We start from the raw sequence: 15980 nt of genomic DNA, 5'->3' as shown, positions 1-15980 counted from the left end.
GTGAGGGCGGGGGTACAGATCAACCGAGCGTTTGCTCCCAGCACTGGGACCCATGGTTGCAGGATTGGCTGGGATCTTCGTGCTCTCTACTTCCTCTCCTACGGCTACTCTCAAAAAGAATTTTGAAAATTTCCCTCGGATTGGTATAATATGGCTCTCATTTAAAAGATTTCATGACCAGACTTTCTGTTGAAGGGAAATATTTTTATTTGTCTTCAACTAACATAATTTTCAAAGAAGAACTTCGTTTGTTTCATTTTTCCTTCAAAACTATGATGGGCACAAGCTAGCAACATTTTATTATCCTTATTCTGAAATAAAATCTGGTAGGTAAATGGACCTTTGAACATGCCAAATTTCAGCAATTTAATGTTCAGAGCCTTTTTAATACTACAGTATAGGCATAAAACTGTACAGCAATAATAATCCCTTAACTAAATATACCAATTCCTAGTTCACCAAACCGTCTGTGGTCTCACTGGAATCGAAGAAAGGAGATGGTTACCGTGACATCATTGCTATTATTTAAATTAAACTGCTTTGGGAGAACATAATTGTTAATAAAAGCCTTTTTTCCACGCCCCTCAAGGTTCCCTTCCCCCTTTGGCATTTTTGACGTGCCATTCTGGATGAATGTAAGCAGAATTATGTGGAGACTAGTAGCTTACTATATAACTACCATGTTGCACCTGCAGGTTAGCAAGGAAAAGCAGAGGAAATTTGCTATATTTAGAGATAGTTGTTTGAGAAATATATACTCATTAGATACTGATGTTCAAAGTTTTTCTCTTCCTAAATGTGTGTGTGTGTACGCAGAGAGTTTTATATGGGTTATATGAACCCTCTGTAGTGTCCGTGTTTGTACATTAAAGACTGCCATGTAATCATTCCAGGGGGTTGGTTTAATGCATTTAACAGAGAACTAATGGGTCTTCTACGTCGAAAAGCATGCTCCTATTTTTAATCCCGTCACGTATTGAAGCGGTTTTGTGTGAGTCTTTATTCATAGTAGATGCTCTTGTTCAAGAAATCATTCCAACCACTTTGGGTTCCCTATCATTGCTAAAATGCCCCCCTTACTTCTCTGCTACTATTTTTTCTTTATTATTTAGCCTATTTCCGTCATACTTAACAAAAATAAATAATCCTTGCTGCCCAGAAATTCAGTTGAAATGATCCGGTGAGCTCTCGCCTTGGTCCTTACTTCGAAATGTAATTTCAAATACTGGATATGATAGGACTTGGTCGTTGATCAAGCTGCAGGAGACCGAAGCTACTTTTTCGTGCCGGATTTTACCTTCTTTCTTGCCTGGAGCGTGCGCTCTGCACGCGCGCGCGCGCGCGCGCGCACACACACACACACACCACACACACACACCACACACAAACATACACAGAGAATTCTGTAAAAAGAAGCTGGGTGAGGGTGTCCCAATGTGAACTGAGACGCTGGGCTCAGGCTGAACCTGGGCAGTAGGGAAGCCGCTGGTGATTGGCGCCAGCACCAGGGGCTAAGGCTGAGGGTGGCCCGCGGCCTGGGTGAGGACGCGCGGAAGCAGTGCGGGCCTCCCGCGCTTGTCTGATGCTGGAGAGGATGGCCAGGCTCCCGGGAATGAAATCAAAGTTCCGTAGAGCTCAGAACCCCTAGACAGCAACCTTGTCGGGGCGAAGTGCCCTGTTCAGTTTGAGCTCGCGCGTGGAGCGGGCTCCAGCGCTGGGTCTGCCGGGGAAGAAGCCCACGAAAGGGGTCCCGCGGCGTTAGCTTTTGTACCGCCCCGCCTTGGCTAGCCGCGAGCTGACGCACGGGCTCCCCCGGGACGCAGGGGGCGTCGCACTGCAGCTGGGTGGGGAGCAATTTATTCCTCGCGGTCCCATCCCAGCAGATCTACGGTTACTCCACCCTACCCCTCCCATCCCTCCTCCTCCTCTCTACCGACGCCCGCACTACCTTCAGATTCTCCACCTCCCCTTCATCCTCCATCCCCCTTCTCTCTCACACTCTTCTCTCTCTCTCCCTTTTCTCTCCTCCCTCCTCCCATCCCTCTCTTTCTCTCCTCCCTCTCCTCTCAGAATGAGCAAGCTTTTGCTTCTAAAAGTCACAAGTAATGAGAGAGAGAGAGAGAGAGAGAGAGAGAGAGAGAGAGAGAGAGAGAGAGAGAGAGAGAGAGAGAGAGAGAGAGAGAGAGAGAGAGAGAGAGAGAGAGAGAGAGAGAGAGACGCCGAGAGGAGCGGAAAGCCGGAGGGAAATCAGGCACTACGTCTGAGAGAAGAAACTTGATGCTTCTGGGCCACCATTTGCCAGGGCCTCGCTGGAGGTAAGTACACTGAGGGCCCGCAGAGTTCGTTACCTGGCAGGGTTCGGTCCTCGCCCAAAGCCAAGAGACCGCTACCCCGCATATTCAAATAGTGAGGAAAATGTGAATGGGGTGCGGGTGGGAGGAGAGCTCCAGCCCAAGGGTCAGTGGGGACGGTGTGGGGTGGAGAGGATGCTATACGCCTGGGGAATCTGAACCTCCGGCTGGTGCCTTAGACAGCTTGTGCTTTCAGAGTCCTGAACAAGCGACTTCGGGGGCTTCTCGCTATCTGATTTCCCTCTCCCTGCTCAGAGTTCGACAGCTCTCTCTCCTCCTTACACATCCGCGTGCAAATAGCTCCTGCTCGGTCATGAAGTGAGAACGTGCACCTCTCTCAAATCTCGAAAAGGGAAAGTTTGGCAAGGTGGGGGCTTCGCAACTCTGCCATGGAACCTAAAGTAGGAACCTAAATTTGCACAGAAAATTGATAGCTCCCCCCAACCTTTCACCCCTTTAAAAACATTGACTTTAATGAAAAATTGCATGTAGTAGAAAAGATTATTGGATTACCATGTCTGATCAGCTGCTGCTGACCTACCAATAAGCGTTTTAAACACACACGCACATTTGTGCGACCCCCCCCCCGCGCGCTCACACGCGCGCGCGCAACACACACACACACACACACACACACACACACACACACACGGGGCGGGAGGGCTATGTGCAAAGAGTAAGGCTGTCGTAAGTTACCAAGAATTCAGAGGGAGTCACAGGGTGTTTAAATGTGTAAAGGCTGTACGTGTCCTCCATGTGTACAGAGAACAGAGGGAGGGGGGCAGAAGGAACACGAGTTGGCTGGGCGTTTTCTCTGTGCCTGTGTGTTTCGTGTGTTGTCAGCTGGCTCTGGTTTCTAAGCGCTGAATGTTGCCAAAGGCGGGGGCCAGAATCCACCATCCACCTCGGCACCCTAGTGGCGAAACAGGACTCATTTGTTTGGTGCAGAGCGGTGTCGACCTAGAAGAGACTGAAGTGTAGTTAGGTCGGCCCCCTGCCATCCATTACACCTGCGGCAGATGGCTCTAGTGGTAGAATGGTTTTGTTTTCCGTGATCAAGAAGGGAGGAGGGGGAAGCGAGAGCCTCGCCCCACTCAAAAGTATTCATAAAGAGCCAGAGAAACGAAAGAAGCCATATTCGTACCATCAAAAGCAATAATGTTGCCGCTGTCTGTGAGTGAACCTGGACATGTTAGTGACCTTGGTGCCTGGTCCCAACTGATGACATGGCAGGATTTTAGGACAAATATTTTTCAATTTTTTTTTAAATAAAATGTTTTCCACCTCTCTCTCTCTCTCTCTCTCTCTCTCTCTCTCTCTCTCTCTCTCTCTCTCTCTCTCTCTCTTTCTCTACCAATCTCCAGATGCACACAGGTGTCCTTGGAGCTCTACTCCCTGAAGTCAAACATCAGTAAACCTCTGCAGATTTCACTGAGGCTAAAAAGGAGGCCACTCCAAAGGCAGGGAGTCTGTCTCCCCAAAAGCTTCCTTCAACCAGATTGCGAGGGTCCATACACTAGTGCTCCCTCCCTGGACAACCACCTAACTGGGGATTTAGTCAGGTTTCAAGTTTATCCATCTCATTTTCACACACAATCATGTGCCTTTCTGATCAATATTCCCTTTCTTGTATCCCTTCCTTCCTTCATGCTACTCAACAAGCAGGAAAGGAAGTACACACACCCTCCACAGCAAGCCCAGACCCAGGGAGGGCAGGTGTGACAAAGGACTCAGATGTAGTCTAATGACAGGTCAACCTGTTTTAATTTTTAAATTCTCTTGCTAAATAAGAGAAATTAAAAGATTTTAATGTCAAAGGAGACCTAATTAGACCGAAAAGCCTTGTTTCCATCCTTATTTCACACACCCAATTACTATAGTAACCATATATTCTCTATATATACTCATATTTGTATAGAGAATATATACTCATTTTTTGGTGAAATAAGAAACCATTCCACTGACCTAATTTTATATTCTAAATCAAGAACATTGCTTTAACAAGGGCTTAGAACACTAATGCTTTGGGAGTGATTAACATGCAGAGAAATTCCGCCATTTTTGATACACAAATTCTATTTTCTATATTATTTAATGCCAAATGTCAAATCAACAATTTTTAGAGTCAAACCATGAGAAATCATTCTAGCTAAGATTTTGGAATGACAAATAAAAATACATTCCAAAAATTCAAAAGGAAAGGAAAAATTCAACATTTTTCAAGATGCTTTCAATTTCAAATAAAGCTTTGAAATGGGTTTGGTTGATGGCTGCTTGTTGCATGCCCAGTGTAATTTAGTTTTTCTGTAATAATTTTCCTTTCCTATGAAGGTTTTCATTTTTCAAGGAGAAAGTTGACCATGATATGCAGTGGTGTGCAGAAGTCATTGAAATAAATGCCAATTTTATTCATTATTAGTACTACAGATTTATTTACCCATCATAGAAACTGCTAAGGGTCTGTCCTAGGATATGAATTCATGTATTATCAGAACACATTTGGATCCACTAGCAGGAATTTTTTAAAAGAAAAAATACATATGAAGCTGGATTGAGGAACAGACTTCTTGAGACTTTTAGAGGTATTTTTTTTTTAGCAATAAAAGAGGAAGAAGAATGATATAAAACTCTTGACTTTTAGGGTCACTAAGAGCTTCTAATTTTATTTAAATAAAATACAATTAGTAGACTTATGCAATTGTAGAGAGGAAAACAAAAATTTAGTCCTAATAAGGTTTTCCCCCACACACTCCTACTCAAAACACTTTAGAATCTAGTTTCAACAGTATCTAAAGTTAAGTAAAATAATTTCCAAGATGAACTCTTGAACTTTGAGTGAAAAGTTGCTTTTTTCCTAAATTCTGGGATTTATTAATGAGTAATATTTTAAATGGAAATCTAAAGGATTCAGACTAATCCAAATACTCCAATCTTTTGAGGGGAAAGAATGTTTTAATATTTGAGCAATTTAATATCAGAATCACTCAAGCAGGTTTCTGGGGCCTAAGCAAGCCTCAGAGATTGGCACAGGAAAAGGTATAATAGGGGACTCAGGGAACCTGAGGTCCCTCTCTTCTCCAACTCATACTAGGACCACCTACAAGACATCTTCTTTTGTATAAAATGGCCATTTGTTTTTACAGATAAGACTCAGAAGGCTAAGAAAATCTGGAATACACGAATTGGTTTCTTTCCATCCTCATCCTTGCTAGGTTTTCCCCAGGACTTGTCTATCATCCTTTCTAACCCTCTCCTATACGAAAGGCATTCAGTAGGATATGTGTATGTGTACATACACAATTGATAAATAGAAAATCCACTTTGATATATATCCTACACACACACACACACACACACACACACACACACACAGAGTCAGGTCTCGAAAATATCCCCAACACTCCAATTTGCCTTTACTTTAGGAGTAATTAATGAGATCATAATTCTTAAAGAATAGCTGCCAAATCCCAATCCCTGGAGGTAGTGAGAAACGCTAAAAGTGCCCTAAACTGGCCCGTGGGAGGACTCAACCAATTCGCAAGCCTGGTGCCCTCGACATTTGTGAAGATAGCGTCTTTAGTCAGTGCTGCCATGGGATGGTGGTGAAGAGGCCTGGGTCATGAACCCAAGGAAATCAGATCTCCAACTTATGCAAGGGTCTCATAAAATCAAGGGATAGTGGCCAACTGCATCTGTAGGTTTCTCCAATTCTGAAGAAAGGACCCCCGGCTAGATGGCATGTGTGTGCGCATTATGTTCAGCCCCATTGTAGAGTTCCCTTAGGGAGTTCCTAAAATTTGACGCTTTGCCTTTTCTGGGGCGAGCAAAGCCTGCGTAGGTCCTGAGAGCCTTGGGCACAGGTCTCCACAGCCTCCCAGGTCTATATGGCCTGGCATCTGCCACCCAGGGTCGCCCCCGACGGCCCAGGCGCAGTGCACATGAGGCCAGTAGGTGTCGCTGTTTCCCCGCTGGCTGGAGCCAGGAGCCCCGCTCTGGCCCCCAGCACCTGTCAGCACACCGCGCGGGGTGGGTTCATGACCCACTAGATCTCAGGAGTCAGGGCCGTTCCCTCCACCCACCTTTTAGGAATTGTGCCCTGGCTCACCTGGCCACGACCGCAGCGACATTAGTCGGCCTAAGGGAGTGCCTTCAGAGGGAGAGAGAGAGAGAGGCGCTTCTGTTGGGGAGAAACGCTGCCCCCGACGGAAGCGGCTCAAAACCGGCTTCTTTAGCGGGAAACCTCTCCCTCCTTTCTCTTCAGGTGCCACGGGCGACGGTGGGGTAATGAGCACATCCTGGTAAACCCCCGAGCTGGGGAATTCGACTTGGGTTCTACATTAGCTTCAAAAATTTAAAAAAAAAAAATTTAAAAAAAGAGGTTGAAATCCTAGCTTCGTGGGAGCTAGTCACAGTAAGGGTGGATTGTTTTCAATATTCTTGCCCCCAAAATGTAAAAATAAATAAAAGAAGAAAAAAGATAGAAACCGGGGCCTGGGTGCATGCGTAAGATACATACCATCTTGTACACACATATGCGGGTTGAGATGTCGGGTAACTGTGACTGCAGCCCCCTCCCTGAACCAGGAAGGAGTCAGCAATTGGAATGTGGTGGTCTTCCCCCAAAGCATTGCTCTCCAAGTATTAATCCCCTTTGGAAGAAATCTAGCGGTCAGCAACTCTTTGGAATCTGTATTAAAATTCTAGGTATTGATACTTCTTTGGCGTCCTGCGGCTCCCTTCTTTTGGCCTCAGTATGCCGCATAAGAGATTATTAATCAGTGGCGTTCTTTTTGTGTGTGTTTCAAAAGGAGGGCGTTTGGCTTATGAATACCGAGAGGGATATTTACAATGGATACATTCTATAGATGACTGGAAATTTTATTATGATTTTGATTGTTTTGTATAGGGAAATGAGTGCTATGATTCGAAGATAGGGAGGAGGAGGCGGCACTGAACATGCTAAATTCATAAGCTCTTGTTATGCAAAACAGAACTGCCTATGTATTTAAGCTAACGTTTAAAATAATATGTTCAGTCAAAAATTTGCAGTAATTTTTTAAAGACCCCCACTTTAAGTGTATTTTTGGTAAAAGTAATATATTCGTAAAGAGGAAAAGCATAACATATCAAACTAGGGGGGATCTCAATGTCCACACTATATTGGAATACATTTTTATTTTCTGGATTCTGGGCCTCTATTTTACTGTTTCTGAGGATATTCCTGCATAAGTCTAAGTCTTTAAAGGCAAGCCTTAATTTTTAACGGGAGGTGGCCAATATCATTTTTGAATGTCATGCCTTTTGCTTCGTTTCATAAAATTAGCTCCTTTCTGTTAAGTTCTATGTCTGTTACACAGTTCTAAATAATTATTTCTGATTGAGATGGCAAACTAATCATTGGGTGACGTGGAGGGACCGACTCGTCTAATTGGAGTTGTGAAGTTCAGTGAGGTGATATTTTTAGCTTAAAAAGTCCAGATTCAGATATTTAGGTATTTCTCTTTTTCCCATCATTTCCCACCTCGTCCTCATTTCACTCTCTCGCTCCCTTTTCTTTTCTCTCCTGTCTTTCCTCTCCCCTCTACAGTGCCACTCCTCCTTTCTTTTCCTCTCCTCTCTTCTTTTCTCTCCCTCTCTCTTTTCTAATTTATTGTCTGATTCTATCAGTCAAGTTAATATAAAAGTAGCAAGTGGGAGGCCCAGCACCCTTATCTGGCCCTCTCCTCTGCGCGCGCAGGGCACTTTAGGGAGGTGTCGGTCGCTGCCAGCTACTGGCCGAAGTGTTGGCCTTTGGTGCAGGACACGCAGCTTGTGGGGGAGTTGGGGTCTGCTCTGGTGCGGGGCTTATTCAAATACCGCCCGCTGCTGCTGTGATTCGCAGGGACTCGGCCTCCATATGGTAATGTGGGGCGGGGTGGGGGAGGCGCAGAGGGGAGGGAAGAAGAGGATGGGGGTGAGGGCTGGTGGGAGGGGGCTCCGGCACCGCGCGCTCGGATGCTGGGCTGGGACAGAGCACCCGGACCCGCGGCAGCGGCGGCAGTGGCGCTACCCACCCTCTGCCACAACATCCATCAAGCCAGCGAGCCACCAAACCACGGGCCCTCGGGGTAAGCCACAGCGCGCACACGGCAGCGACGGTGACGATTCACACGCTTCGGGTTACTACCATGCGCCAATAAGGGAGATTAGAAACAGAAAAGGAGATTACAGAGAGATCAGAGATAAGAGATGTACCTCCCTGTGTCCCTTGTCACACAGCGCGCGCGTGCACACACTCATCTGTACACACATGCATGTTCAGACAGCCGTACCTGCACATATTCCTTGCTACTGCCATTTAAATATATGCACCGACACTCTATGTTCTGCAACGTGGCCGGTGTGTTTGTCCTGCTCATGCATAGAGGCGGGCAGGTACATGCTAGAATCCGGGCAGGAACAAACAGCCTCACACAATTTGATTGTTGCCAAACTCAGAGAGACATTAAGTCTGCCGAATTGTTTCACTGAGCCAGGTGCACCCCCCTCCCCGCCCCACCAGTAAACCAGTAATTCTGTAAGCAGTTGTGGACTCCTGCAATTATTCACAAAATATGCTGAAAATATATTTTAGGAAATGTAATTTTGCTATATATAGATGACAAGGTAAGGGCGAATGTGAAAGATGAATGTGTTTGCATTTTTTAGTGTTTTACACGAAGCTATCTGACCACTTTTTATTGGGTGACATATCATATGAGCACTTTGGTGTAGGCTTGGAAAAACTACAGCTTGAGGTAAGGCTGGAAATGCCATAAGAATTAAGGTGGCTAAAAATGGATGCTGGAGAGTCCAGCATGAAAGATGGCATACAGCTGTAGGTTTCAAATGGGGAAAATACATGTGAATATTTACACATAAAAGCCATTGGGGAGGGCTGAGTCTCGCCCTGAGTATCTGTGCAGGTAAGTCATTCATAAGAAAACTAATTACCTGTGCATGTACTTGGACTTGTCTAATTTAATAAGCTGCATGTGTGCATATTTTCTGTTCTTTGTGGCTAAGCAATTATGAATTTGAGTCTTTTCATATGATAGCATTGGGGGAATTCTTAATGTGATATACATATGCATATATACATACACACATACATACACACACATACACATACATACAAAAGCCATCATGCTGAATAGCTATATTGCCAGGAAGGAAAATCTCATCCTCTAAACGAGACTACTATTGCTTGAAATCCAACTCAAGGCCTGTATATTTTAGGGCAGAACAAATGACTTAACATAGTCAACTGTTTTGTTTGTGTATTTGTTTTCATTTCAAACTCAGGAATTAAGGATGCTTTTCAATCAAGATAGTGTGCTTTCATATTAAAATAAAAATGAAATTCGGTAAATTTTGAATGCAGCAGATATGGTACAACATACAACATGGTTGAAAATGTCTTCCTTGCAGAAGGCTGTCCATTGCTGTGTCTACACATTTTAAAATAGATTTTAAAAATAATAAGTGCTAGAAAGCAATAGGGCAGTGAATACCGCATCTCTAATCAGCACAAAATTCCTTAGAATCATTAAAATCACTTCATTTATAAATAGATTATCTCAAATGCACTGTCCTGAACTGTATTTCTGCTATGTGAAGTTAATTAGACAATCAAACTTTGAGCTTTGAATGATGGGACCTATAGTCAATGGAGGGGTATGTCAAGAAAGAAAAAAAAATGTGTCTTTTCTTTTATGACCAAACTACAGCTGGCATTGCATACATGACAGATGTGCATATCTGTAACCTTAAATAAACAGAAGCAGGGAGGCAACTGTTGTATATTATCTAGCAAAAGACAGCAGCAGACACTCGCCAAAAAATAAAAAAATAAAAAAAATACAGACAGGGACAACAGAGACAGATAGACATAACAAAATAGCAACAAAAAGGGGGAGGGGAATCAATAAAACGATACAACCTGAAATTTTCACAAATTAAAAATGCAAATATATCTTTACATATGCATCAGTATTAAAAATAATACACGCTGGAACCAACAGGAGCGGGTGTAGGAAGAGGAGGAGGAGGAGGAGGAGGAGGAGGAGAGGAGGAGGAGGAGAGGAGGAGGAGGAGGAGGAGGAGGAGGAGGAGGAGGAGGAGGAGGAGGAAAGAATGGAGGCGCCGCGGAGCCCTGATTATGCATGGGCTGGAGCTGCCTCCTCTAACCTGTTCTTCTCCGAGCCGGGCAGCCGGCGGTCCTCAGCCGCCCACAGAACAGGAGCCGAAACAACCGTTCCCGAAGGCTACAGCGTTTATTTTTCTCTTTTGGGGGTTTTGGCGGTTGTTTCAGGGGCTCGACAACCGGCCCCTTTAATTAAAAGCTTCAATAAAAGGCGATCGCGCCAGGAATGCACTCGCTCCTCTTCGCGCAGGATTTGCATATTTTTTTAATGCCCTAATTTCCTTGATGTATGTAAATGTAGCCGGACGTAGAGGCAGACAGGGAGCTGACGTCAATGGACGTGACCTCGCAGCTAAACCTTGAACGTGAAGCCGGGATGGGGGAAAACACGGAGCGGCAGCCGGCGGAGCCCGCAAGTGCGGGCGGCGGCAGCGGCGACCTAGCCCAGGCTCGAGGTGCCAATAGGGCCGGTACCAGCCTCAGGGGAGGACGAACCGCTGCCTTCTTTCCGCATCGCGCGGTTCACAGCCTTGCCAGCCTTCCCGCCATGCCGGCGGACTCTGGTCCTGCGCCTAGAGCCCCACCACATACACATTCTTTTGCTCTACTCAGAAGAACAACACACCCCAACAACAAACGAAAACAACAGATAGCAAACCAAACGAATCCCCAAGTGTTTTAGACCATTGCTTGGGTAGCTTATCAGGAAGAAGGCTCTGACAATGGAATATGATTTAATTTTTTTTTCTTCTTTCCACAAGAAGAGGAGGGGGAGACAACAGACAACAGCAAATCACTCCTAAAACACTATAAGCTACACATGTTCTCAGTAGGGAGAGGTAAACTGCCCAGCCGACTGGTGTGGGCGTCTCGTTTTGGCATCTATTTACCTGTTCACCTCATTATGCGCGTCGGCTTCGTAACAGCAGTGCCAGGAGCGCGCGTTTTAATGTGATGGGAGTGTCGTGTGTGTGTGTGTGTGTGTGTGTGTGTGTGTGTGTGTGAGCGTGTGTGAGCGCGCGCTCGCTCGCGCGCGTTCACGTGTTGGGAGGTGCTTGTGTTGCTGAGGTATGCACTGTGGGATGACAGATCAGTATCTTTCCAACGCCACATCTGGAACTTATCTGCGGAGCTATCTAGGCCAGAGTTTCTAGGCTGGGGTTCGAGTTCATCCCATTGAAAGGGGAGGCCCCCAAAAGGCTTTCCTTGAACAGCCGAGTCCTTCCTACTGCTTTGTCTGGGGAAGGAAACTCGAAGTGCGAGCTATTTCAAGACCGCTGCCTTGATGGATTTGGCCTGGTGTTTTTCATAGGGGCTTGGCAGTCTCGGCGCGGAGATAGTGGCTCTTGGAGATGCAGCTAGGAGGCCTTCGGCTCCCCTCCTTGCGCGACGTGCGCCAGCGTCAGCGTGCCCGCGCACCGGGCGGGGGCCGCTGGTAATTCCTGGTGCATACTCGCCCCCTCACTGTTTCGCGAGCCTCTTCCACGTAGCTAAGACTTGGTCTTCTGCGTCTTCTGGTCCCTTGTTTAAAGCCGCAGGCAGTCTAGGAAGGGGCGCCAAATGCCGCGATGTTGACCTGCCCTCGGCCGCCAAGGCTGCGGTTTTCTAGTTCCACCTTGCAGCCTCAGCTTTGTTTTCTTAATGAGCTTGTGGCCACGGGGCCCCACGCCTGCTAGGGGAGTGTGTGCGTGTGCGCGGGGAACGGGTGCGCGCAGCGGGCAGGGGGCCATCCCGCCAAGGACACGCAGGGGTATCTGTCCTCCCGCTGCACTTGGCGGGAAAGCTGGGGGCCCGCCGGTGGGGCCGTGTGCCCTCACTCTCTTTACTACCTTTTCGCTTCCCCCCAACTGCGGGCTGCATTTACATACGGGCTACTTGTCTGAATTTTTACAGCGCTCCCTCCCTTCTCCCCACCTTTCGGCCCCTGGTCGCACGCGCGCAAGCTCGGAACAACCGCCCCAGCGTGCAAACACTCGCTGTAGGCTTCGGCCGGCCCAGGGCGCGCAACTGGGCCCAGGGGGCGCACAGCAGTCAGCGGGATGGATTCCTGCACCATTTTCCCGCCACCCTCCCCCACGCCCACACCCCTGACGGCCTCCGGTTAGTGTTGCAGGAAGCCCTCCCTGAAAGCCCCCACCCTTTCTGCACACTTCCATCCCCATCCTCCCACATCTCTGTCTGTCCCTGGAAAAGGAACGCGCGCGCGCGCGCGCGTGTACACACACACACACACACACACACACACACACACACACACGCTTTTTCTTCCTCAAATATATAACCCCTATGGCGCGTCGTTGGTACCTTTTGAATAGCATAGGAGTTTAGAGAATAAAAATCCTTATAATGTATTGCTTGTCTTTAGCCAAACTCTTTTAACAACCACAACAAAAAGGGGGAGGAGAGGCGAAGGGGACTTGAACCAAAAGACCTTTCTTTAAAAAAAAAAAAAAAGTCTGCAAGTCAAAAGGTCATTCTCCAAGTTTGTAAATAAAATTGCAAAGGGAGCCCTTAAAGGAGTGGAAAGAGGAAGGAAGGTAAAAAGCCTGCAAGTTACACAAAATGCTGCATTGGAAAAACAAGACTAGGCGATTCTTTAAAAAAAAAAATGTCTCTTAAGAAACCAACAAGGGAAAAATTTAGGGGGAAAAAGAAAATATAATAATAAAAGGTAGAAAAGGCAAAAGAAGTTTCTAAAGAAATGTGTGCTTTGCATCCTACAATAGGAAAATGTAGCCATTGCCCTCCTTCAGACGAGACATTTCTAATTTGTTCCGTCTGTCAGGAGGGGACTATGAGAGGTTTGGGTGCAAATTCATTATCTCTGGCAACGCAGAACGTAGTGTGGGGACTGAAAAAGACCGTGGCAATGGATGAACAATAGGGCTTCAGTTCATCAGTAACAAAAGCAGTGGGGAAATTGGTTGAGTTTCAGAGCACGTCCTCCTCGGCAGAGGGGGCTGGACTAGACCTTGGACAGCCCCCCCAAAAACTTGCCGAGCCTCGCACACACCACTTCACTCTCCACTCCGAGGCTCAGGGAGCAAGTGCCTGGCGTGGGGGGGAAAAGTTGGCTTTTTATCCTTCTTGGTCTTTTGCGCCCTGCTCTCCCCAGAAGGGAAGACCCGTTTAAACTATTTTAGACGCAATCAAGCAAGGATCACTATGTGGAATTGAGCGGCAGTTTTAAATGTGTTTAGGAGAGGAATGATATGAATTTTTTTTCTTTTCCTTTTTCTTTCTTTCTTCTTCTTTTTTTTTTTTTTTTTTTTTTTTACTTTTTTTTTTTTTTTGGAGACGCCGAAAGGAGCCTGTTGGTGTGCTTCGGCCCGCACTGTGACTGGATCTTGTCTTCTGTCTGGCGCCTCGATTTCTGTCCGGCTGGATTTGAGGGGCAACACTGCCTGGCACAGGGAGATCAAGTGAGTATCAAGGCGGCCCTCAGGCTGCAGCTCCGCCCGCGGTGTCAGCAGTGCCCGCCGCGGCCCAGAGTCCGCACTCCTCACCTCGCCCGCTAGCCGGTGCCCGCAGAGGCCGCCGCCGGCCGCTCCGAGCGCCAGTCCGGGCCTTTGCTTCAGCTAATTGATTGTGTGCCTCTGATGCCAAACCTGTTGATCTTATGAGTTGTCTGAGCCAGGATGGTTAATTATCCACGAGTCTGACTCCCAATTGCAGAAAGATGCCAGGAACATTTCACATTGTAAAAGGGAAATTTGTACGTAATTTTGTGTGTGTGGTGATGGGACGTTGCCCTCTTCAGTCTATAGAGAAATACGATTGTATTTTGCGTTCCTGGATTCCGGGTTCGCATGTTGAATAATTCGCCTCCTTTTAACGCCCCAAAGTTGCAATTACCCGGCAGTGAAGCCAGGGTCTGATTTCTATCCTGTTGGAAAACTTGAGTACAGTAGCTAATTCGATTTTACGGCTTTCCTCTTCCTTTTTCTTTTTGCCTTTTGGATTTGGGGAGGCGAAAGGCCGCTTTGCAGGGTTATCCCAAGTTCAGCTTCATCAAGATGCAACCTTCGTGGTTAGTTATTGGGACTTGGAGCGGTTCCTTCTGACGCTTCTGGCATCCTAGCGAAGCAAGGTCTTAGCGGTTTGCCCAGGGCCCAGATCCAGCTGGGGAAGGCAAGACCTCCTTCCCGTGGCCTGGAATTATCTGCGGAAACCCAGGGCGCTGGGAACCTAAGCAATGTGTTTGCTTTAGAGTCTGCGGCGTTTTCTCTTGCAAATGTACCCGCAGTGCTTGAATGGGGGACTGTCTCGAGGGGTCAGGGCAGCGGTGGAATTGATCAGAAGTTAGACCGGAGGCCCTGTCAAGTCACGGCCACGGCTGGGGGGCCTCTTTGGAGCTCTGGCTGCCTTGGGCCCAGAACTACGGGGTCGGATTCAGTTTCCTCCCACTCCTGGTGCCACATTTACCTGCCACCCTCCTTCTCCACCTTGGCACCAGTAATTAGGGTTCTGTTTCAGGAATGAGCTACTAGAGTCAACATCATTGAACTAGTGCAGTACTTTCATTTTGCAAAACCAATAGCCCCACCCCTCCAATCCAGACTACAATAAGCATTTAAAAAATAATAAAAGCAACCTATATTCAAGCGTGTAAGACTTCCTGAATATTGGATCTTGGGGGGATGGGAGAAGGGAATTTTAAAAATCCACCACTTTACAGCAATCAGATTTTACATTATTCATTGATTTACTGAAGGAAAGAGCCAATCAGGAACCGTAGATATGAATGCACATCTCACTGTTCTGTGGCTTTACAGTAAACTATTTGCATCTTTCTAATGGATTAGACATTTATCCAGGGATTCCTATTGTTTGAAAGGCCTGGAATTCAATCCCTCAAACATTTAGAAAATAAGATTGTAGTCTAGTATTAAAATCTTTACATAGAAGGACTCTCTCTCCTTTTTTGTATGGCAGATTGCAAGGTTCAAATCCTTCATGTTTCTTAAGTCTCTCTTCCAAGTTAAAAAATAAAAGGAGAAAGAAAAAAATAATTTCCTAAACCCCTCCAGATTCTGCATATTTTGCATTCCCATTATCATGCATGTCTCCATTTAAATGCAAATTAGCATATTTAACCCTGTGGATGCTGAGGCCCTGGTTACACTGTACTGGGATTTTATGGACTCTCTTGGCATTTTAAGGATTCATGGTAATTGCAATACTTTAAATGAAGCCATATCTAGATATGATTATATATATGTATATATATTTGTATGTGTATATACATATATATAAACTGTGATCATTTGTTTTCTTGACTGTTTTTCAGATGAGACTGCAAAGAAGCATAAAATGAATAGACTATCTAACCAACCAAAGGTAATTCTAAAATTTACATTCCAGAAAATGAAAGTGATGTACAAAATCAAAACAGAATATAATTTACTGATGTCAGGCCTGCAGTGTATTGCATATCTCCCAATGCAATAGATAGAATTCCAGAA

At 46.1% G+C, this 15980-nt stretch overlaps 2 long non-coding RNA genes across 12 annotated transcripts in view; one reads left to right on the top strand and one right to left on the bottom strand.

Annotated features, from left to right (window-relative positions):
• Positions 1-12454, bottom strand: part of LOC110598164 (uncharacterized) — a 165084-nt gene extending 152630 nt beyond the window's left edge. For 2 of the 7 annotated variants that reach the window (XR_013437173.1, XR_013437176.1), the window contains exon 1: positions 10560-12315. This is a non-coding gene — a long non-coding RNA (uncharacterized LOC110598164). Of the gene's footprint in view, positions 1-10559 lie in introns of all 7 variants that reach the window. The other 5 variants (XR_013437174.1, XR_013437172.1, XR_013437171.1 and 2 more) reach the window with 5 other exon arrangements.
• Positions 1-15980, top strand: part of LOC101962708 (uncharacterized) — a 221464-nt gene that overhangs the window by 4113 nt on the left and 201371 nt on the right. The window contains exons 1-3 of one of the 5 annotated variants that reach the window (XR_013437169.1): positions 1581-2315; positions 13813-13937; positions 15806-15855. This is a non-coding gene — a long non-coding RNA (uncharacterized LOC101962708). Of the gene's footprint in view, positions 1-1580; positions 2316-8099; positions 8251-8345; positions 8459-13812; positions 13938-15805; positions 15856-15980 lie in introns of those variants that run through there. The other 4 variants (XR_013437168.1, XR_002483990.3, XR_257636.4 and 1 more) reach the window with 4 other exon arrangements.

This window comes from Ictidomys tridecemlineatus, chromosome 1 (assembly GCF_052094955.1).
Source record: "Ictidomys tridecemlineatus isolate mIctTri1 chromosome 1, mIctTri1.hap1, whole genome shotgun sequence".
Lineage (NCBI taxonomy): Eukaryota > Metazoa > Chordata > Mammalia > Rodentia > Sciuridae > Ictidomys > Ictidomys tridecemlineatus.
The sequence above is the reverse complement of the archived record's forward strand: the minus strand, read 5'-3'. Positions and strand labels throughout refer to the sequence as shown.